We start from the raw sequence: 7,952 nt of genomic DNA, 5'->3' as shown, positions 1-7,952 counted from the left end.
ACTGACAATATTTTCACAGTATCTCTTCACAATCCTCTGGCTTGCACCATGTCCAGGATGGGAAGTCCCATTTGGTGGAGAGAGTTCCTTGGCTGGTGAGTTACACTTTGGAACAAAGATGGTTAAGTGACAATTTCCTGCGGTTGTTTGTAATGGTGGGAGAGGGAGCGGTGGGGAATGAGCACTCTGACGAGCAGGAGGAAGTATTGCCACTGATCAGAGTCAGAGAACAGAGGACAAGGGATGAAAGGAATCTAATGAAAAGCAGCACTTCTGCTCAGGGCGTTCAATAACAACTGCAGAAACCCGATGTGTCGAGCAGTGTATCTGGAAAGAGAAACAGAGATAATGTTTCAAATGTGGAGCATTTCTGATGAAGAACTCAAGTTTCCCAAGTCCAATCAAATTACAGGCCTGGTTTGCAAAACAGGGTTTTTGAACTTTGACTAATCACAGCAGGAAAGCATCCATAACGTCGTCAACAGGATTCGAACCTCCGTGGGACAACCCCAATGGATTTTTAATCCATCGCCTTAGCCACTCGGCCATGACTACAGACTACACCGCGCCCTTGAGCACTGACCAAATCAGCCGTGATCTCATTGAAAGCTGCCGCTGACTTGAGTGAAATGTTTCCATCTCCATTCATACCTTTGCTGTCATTTGTAAGGTGCGAGACACCAATGTAAAAGAAGAAAAGCACAAAGTTAGGAAAAGATATTTGCAGCCAAATTGAGTCAAAATTATTTATTGAAAGGAAAATCACACTTGGCAATTTGCTAGATCTCTTTGCGAACATGACCAGCAGAGGTAATCAAGGGAGCTATTGATCTGAGTATTCTTGGACATGAAACAAACAAAGGTTACTGACATATTCATTTCTTTTTTTAGCGAACGAAATGGTCTTTCCTGATGGTTACAATGACAGAGATTTTTCCCAATTAAAGACAGAGATTAAGTCGCTTGTCGATATACTTCAATGTGATACGATTCACTTTCAGCTCCTAATTACCCCAGAGATGGAGGGGGTGAGTTACGTTTCTTCACTCTTCAACTCCACAGCATGGAGGTACAGACATGAAACCGCTAGAGATGGAGTTCTTGAATTGGGAACCAGCGACACTGAAGGAACTCGGCAGGAGTGAGGACTGCAGATGCTGGAAACCTGATTTTTGATCAGAAAATGCTGGAAAAGCACAGCAGCATTCGAGGAGCAGGAAAGTCGATGTTTCTGTTGCCGGTCTTTCGGCGTTCCGCAAACAATTTTCGTTTTTGGCTCAGATTTCCAGCAACTGCAGCTATGTGTATTATGTTAACATTCATAATGTTTTGGACAAAACCAATGACCTGCCAGCATCGGAAAATCGGCAGAAGTACTGGTACACCGACATGTTAGCTGAACAATACCAGCATTCCATGAGCGGGAATACGATCCGGGCCACGGTGCTGAGAGTACCGAATCATCACAAGTAAATAACAAGACAATGCGATAGATACTATCGTATTTGGTGTAAGTAAAACACCCTTTATGAACAGTTTCCTTGCAGATTATTTTCAACTTGTCTTCGTAGATTTACAAAGTGGGAAAAGGCCATTCCGCCTGTGTGCATTGCGGCTAATCAGAGAGCCATCTATTCCAGTCGCAGTTTCCAACTTTGGCCCAAAGTCTCGTGTGTTCTAATGTTCCCAAGGGCAAATGTCAATGACTTTATTCTGTGTTCTTAAATGGCACAATAATGGGGCAGATGTATGACACTTCCACAACGACTTGTCACTCTTTGGAGGAACTCATGCTCATTTTCACCCACAAAGGGAGACACACAGAAAGATACCCCCAAAGCGACAGAGGTCTCCGTTGTGGAGAGCTGGAATTTGAAATGGACAATAGGATAAATGCAAGTTCCAAATGTGGAAACACAGGAGCGACGTCCCAAGGGAGCGTCAACGTGGGGCACAGTTGAAGTCTGACATTCCCCGCGAGCCAGGTAGGACTCGAACCAACAATCTTCTGATCCGAAGTCAGACGCGTTATCCAATTCGCCACGGGCCCAAGAGACACGCTCACCACTGGCAGAATGTCGATATGTAATGCCATGGACTTTCACGGAATCAGAATTAAAAAGGTGAACAAGCAGCGAAGATAATCACCAACACTGCTTCACTTCGAAGTTTCCAATTTGTGAAACAGTGCCTTCCACTGGCAAAGGAGAAACATTTGTCCTCAGCTGCCTGCTTCAGGGTCGCCTCCTTCTCTGCTGGAAGTGTACATCGTTTCATTCACAATCCCGACGCGATTTCATGATCCACTCCAGTGAAAACGTGTCATGGTGTCGTCTAAGCAAGACCCTGCCAAAACTCAGCGAGAGACATCTGGTCATTTCGAGCTCAGGATGTGGAATTAGAAGAGCTGCGTGACACCTTTTATTGGCGCCGCCACTTCACTGCAAATTAGCGGCTCAAAACGAGCCGTTGTTAGCATCAGCTTGATTTGTACCTTCCTGCAGTGCATTTGCTGAACAACATCAGATAGATCCCATCCGGCCCAGCTGACTTATCTATTTTCACACTCTGCAGTATTTCTAATATCTCTTCCTTGTGAACCTCAATCTCTTCTAGTCTAGACGCAAGTATCTCTGTATCTTCCTCGCCAACATTTTCATTATCTATAGCGAATTCTGTCGAAAAATATTTATTTAGTGCTTCCCCTATCTCCTCTGACTCCACACACAACTTCCCACTATTATCCTTGATTGTCCCAAATTTAACTCTCGTCATTCTTTTATTCCTGACATACCTATGGAAAGCCTTAGAATTAACACTGATCCTATCTGCCCTCAACTTCTCATGTCTCCTCCTGACTCTTCTCAGCTCTCTTTTTAGGTCTTTCCTGATACCAGTGGAACCCTCGAGCGCTCTAACTGAGTTTTCACGTTTTGTCCTGACATAAGACTTCATGTTCTTCTTGACCAGGGATTCCACTTCCTTAGTAAACCACGGCTCACGCGTTCTATATCTTCCTCCCTGCCTGACAGGTACATACATATCTAGGACACACAGGAGCTTTTCCTTGAATAGGCACCACATTTTTAATGTGCTCACCCCCTACAGTTTCCTTCCCCATTCCACGCTTCCTAAATCTTACCACATTGCATCGTAATTTCCCTTCCACCAGCTGAAACTCTTGCTCCGTGGAGTATACCTATCCCTTTCCATCACAAAAGTAAACCTAAGAGAAATGTGATCGCTGTCTCCAAAGTGCTCACCTACTTCCAAATCTAAAATCTGGCCAGGCTCGTTTCCGAGTACTAAATCGAAAGTGACTTCTTCCCTTGAAGGCATGATGACATACTGTGTCAGGAAGCCCTCCTGCACTCACTGGATAAAACTGACCCATCCATAGTACTCGTACTGTAGTGATCCTAGAAAATATTTGGACATTGTCTTGAGTGTTCCAGAGTTTTTCATTGTCCCAGAGTCCAGATGAAGTTTGTATTCCTCACGTACGGGAGTGAGAATTCTTTCAATCTCTCAGATCAGTTCTTGTGCCAAGAACATCAGAGTCAATGTCCCTTCCTCTACTCGGACTGACAGTTCACTCTTCTTCATTCTCCTCTAATTCCATTTCCCAAAGAGTTTCTCAAGATTTCCAAAGTGGAGCCCAAATTATATGGTTTGCTTCCTAAACATTTTTCCAACTTCCAACTGACAATATTTTCACAGTATCTCTTCACAATTCTGTGGCTTGCACCATGTCCAGGGATGAGAAGTCCAGTTTGGTGGAGGGAATTCCTCGGCTGGTGAGTTTCACTTTGGAACAAAGATGGTTAAGTGGCAATTTCCTGCGGTTGTTTGTAATGATTGGAGACGGAGCGGTGGGGAATGAGCACTCTGACAAGCAGAAGGAAGTGTTGACAATGACCAGAGTCAGAGAACAGACGACAGGGATTAAAGGAATCTAATCAAAAGCAGCACTTCTGCTCAGGGCGTTCAATAACAACTGCAGAAACCCGATGTGTCGGGCAGTGTATCTGGAAAGAGAAACAGAGGTAATGTGTTCAATGTGGAACATTTCTGATGAAGAACTCGAGTTTCCCAAGTCTAATCAAATTACAGGCCTGGTTTGCAAAACAGGCCTTCTGAACTTTGAATTGTCCAGCAGGAAAGCATTTACAACGTCGTCAGCAGGATTCGAACCTTCGTGGGAAAACCTCAATGGATTTCTAATCCATCGCCTTAACCAATCAGCCATGACTTCAGAATGCGCAGCGCTGTGGAACATTGACAAAATCAGTCGTGATCTCATTGAAAGCTGCGGCCGACTTGAGTTCAATGCTTCCATCTCCTTTCATCACTTTGCTGTCATTAGTAAGGTACGAGACACTAATGTAAAAGAAGAAAAGCACAAACTTAGGAAAAGATATTTGCAGCCAAATTGAGTCAAAATTATTTATTCAAAGGAAAATCACACTTGGCAATTTGCTAGTTCTCTTTGAGAACATGACCAGCAGAGGTATTCAAGGGAGCTATTGATCTGAGTTTTCTTGGGCATGAAACAAACAAAGGTTAGTGACATATTCATTTCTTTTTCTGGAGAAGGAACTGGTCTTTCCAGTTGCTCACGATGACAGAATCTTTTCCCAATTAAAGAAGGCAAATCAGTCCCATCTCACGCTGACACCATCGTGAGCGCTGCTGTTTCACAATGCCACAGAGTCAGGGTCAATTCCCGCCTCAATCAACTTTATGAGTGGAGTTTGCACATTCTCCCCGTGGCTACGTGCGCTTGCTCTGGTTTTCTCCCACAGTCCAAAAATGTACCGGTTTGTTGAAGTGGCCGCGCTAAATTGACGGGGTTAAAGGAGAGGAATGCATTTGGGCTCGGGCGGGTCGGTGTGGAGTTGCTGGGCCGAAGGACCTGTTTGCATATTGTAAGTATTCTAATCTACAGTCATCAATGACCAAGGTACAGCGCACGTTGTTCGATGGGGCATATATAACTTTTCAATTGTTTTTCTTCAAAGTTTCTTTCCAATTCAAACGGGAGAGGGAAATGAATGTCTCCCATAATTCTTGCCTTCTTTTATCATTCACAGGCGGTATTTTTTCCTGTACATTTTTTTACACTGTGGTTACTGTTAGTGTTCTTGTAAGCCACAGCGGCTGGTTTCCTCTTTCCTCAATGTTCCTCATCTCTACCCAAACACACTTTCCATCCTTATCTCCTGAATCAAAGTAATCTCTAACCATTGCATAATTGCCACGGAAACTGGGCTTTTCACACGCCTGTGTATGTCATTTCCCAGTATTAATTGATCGTTTACTGTGTTGCAATTGCGCACGAGAAGAGGAAAATAAAATAGAGGCCGGTGGTCCTAGGTTTCAAACACACGTAATTGCAGATAAAACGCAGGTTACTGCACACAATGCGATCACGGAAGCATGCACCAAACCGTCAGGAAGCACACAATAAGTACAATGATGGATGTCATGTCAGGAACAGGACCAGAAACACAACAGAAATACATCTCTTGGGTACTATTTTGGACGTATTTCTGGATGAGCTATCGTGTTTTACATATGTTCCATCGGGAGTTACCTCACACAAGGAAGTAACCAGTGCTGCAGACGGTCATATAATCCGAGTTCCAAGTCCCGGAGTCAGAGACACTCAGTCCCCTGTGTGTACCTACAAGGAACAGCTGTGCATGGGGTTTACAGGGTAACTGAACTGCATGAATGCAGCTCGATGGTCGTCTGTCTGCTTCTCCTCTGTAGTTTCCTATGCAGTCCCTGCGAGCAATCATGTCAACTACGTTTGTCCGGCACAAGATGGGCATCGGTCACTTGTTTCTGAGAGAGGATGTTGGTTTATGTGTTCGCATAATTCCGAGTGTAAGGAGGAATCTGGCTGTCAGTTCCCAGAAACTTACTTTAATAAATGGAAGCGTGCTTTTTAACTTGCTGCGTGGCATATACTCGTTGCAAAGTTCGTGCACTGCGAATCACGTTGCAGGACCATCCAATTTTGGCAAAGAATTTGTGTGGCAGTCACGTGTTGGCAGGCAGTGACCAGTGGGGTACCGCAGGGATCCGTGCTGGGACCGCAGCTTTTTACAATATATGTAAATGATATAGAAGATGGTATCAGCAATAACATTAGCAAATTTGCTGATGATACAAAGTGGGTGGTAGGGTGAAATGTGATGAGGATGTAAGGAGATTACAGGGTGACCTGGACAAGTTCGGTGAGTGGGCAGACGCATGGCAGATGCAGTTTAATGTGGATAAATGTCTGGTTATCCACTTTGGTGGCAAGAAAAGGAAGGCAGATTACCTCTCAATGGTATCAAATTAGGTAAAGGGGCTGTTCAGAGAGATCTGGGTGTTCTTGTCCACCAGTCAATGAAGGCAAGCATGCAGGTACAGCAGATCGTGAAGAAGGCTAATAGCATGCTGGCCTTTATAACAAGAGGAATGGAGTATAGAAGCAAAGAGGTGCTTCTGCAGCTGTACAGGGCCCCGGTGAGACCACACCTGGAGTACTGTGTACAGTTCTGGTCTCCAAATTTGAGGAAAGACATTCTGGCTATTGAGGGAGTGCAGCGTAGGTTCACGAGGTCAATTCCTGGAATGGCAGGATTGCCTTACACGGAAAGACTGAAGCTACTGGGCTTGTATACCCTTGAGTTTAGAAGACTGAGAGGGGATCTGATTGAAACGTATAGGATTATGAAAGGACTGGACACTCTGGCAGGAGGGAACATATTTCCGCTGATGGGGGAGTGCCGAACCAGAGGACACAACTTTAAAATACGGGGTAGACCATTTAGGACAGAGATGAGGAGAAACTACTTCACCCAGAGAGTGGTGGCTGTGTGGAATGCTCTGCCCCAGAGGGCAGTGGAGGCCCAGTCTCTGGATTCATTTAAGAAAGAATTGGATAGAGCTCTTAAAGATAGTGGAGTCAAGGGTTATGGAGATAAGGCTGGAACAGGATACTGATTAGGAATGATCAGCCATGATCATATTGAATGGCGGTGCAGGCTCGAAGGGCTGAATGGCCTACTCCTGCATCTATTGTCTATTGTGTTGCCACGACCAGCTATGCCTAGTAGCAATACGGACAAATGGCAAGAACTACAAATTCGATTAGAGCTGCAAGGTTAATCTGACAGGGCAAACAGAAGGTAGCCAGAAGATTTCTGGGTGTCGGGCAATCACCCAAGGTACCTTTTCATATGAAAGTCTGTACATCAGTAGAATCTGGGACCAAAGTAGTCTATGTTGGTTATTCATATTCCAGACAACTTGCGTTGTTCCCCGTTTACTCTGAAAGTGAATAGACATAGTTATTTCACCGTTATTTCGAAAGAAGGTCCTGCATTGAATCTGTACGCCGTTTTTTGATGTTGTGGCGAAAGGGTGGGCAATCGCGATGTGAAACGTTGCTATACTTTCATTTCCTTCATTCCTGTCCTGGTGAGGGAGAAAGGTGATTGGCTCTCCCGATCAGATGGGGGCACCGGCGCATTGATGGCCTAATTTAATCACGGATATACTTGGAAATGTTCACTTTTAATGATTCGTTGTTGTGTTTTGTTTTATGATACTTGAGCATTTCTGGGACTTGGCAATACACTAAATCTCCAGTAGGTTTGGAATTGCCTCGCTGTTATTTGTGTGAGCAGTTCATGTCAGAGACGACTCACAGTGCCTCACAGACAGCACTTAAGCTTCGGTGTGTCTGATCATGGTACTGCCTTTTCAGTTTTGATTCTGTTCCACGATAAGAGCTTTAAATTTTTGGATTCGCTGGAGAGCAAAGTGGGTAATGCGATATGTGAGGCATTTTGCTTCAGCCAAAATCTTGATGGCGAACTTCGGAAAGTGTCAAGAAGAATGGTCATTGGTAGCAAATATCCGGAAAACCTTCATTTCTGGATCAGTTGGGC

General features: G+C 44.5%; 1 non-coding gene across 1 annotated transcript; it reads right to left on the bottom strand.

The window, feature by feature from the left end:
• Positions 1–473: 473 nt before the first annotated feature.
• On the bottom strand, positions 474–555 carry trnaf-aaa (transfer RNA phenylalanine (anticodon AAA)). The gene has a single exon. It is a non-coding gene; the product is annotated as a tRNA-Phe (tRNA).
• Between the last annotated feature and the right edge of the window lie 7,397 nt (positions 556–7,952).

This window comes from Chiloscyllium punctatum, chromosome 13, assembly GCF_047496795.1.
Source record: "Chiloscyllium punctatum isolate Juve2018m chromosome 13, sChiPun1.3, whole genome shotgun sequence".
Taxonomy (NCBI): Eukaryota; Metazoa; Chordata; class Chondrichthyes; order Orectolobiformes; family Hemiscylliidae; genus Chiloscyllium; species Chiloscyllium punctatum.
This window is presented reverse-complemented; position numbering and strand designations above follow the sequence as displayed.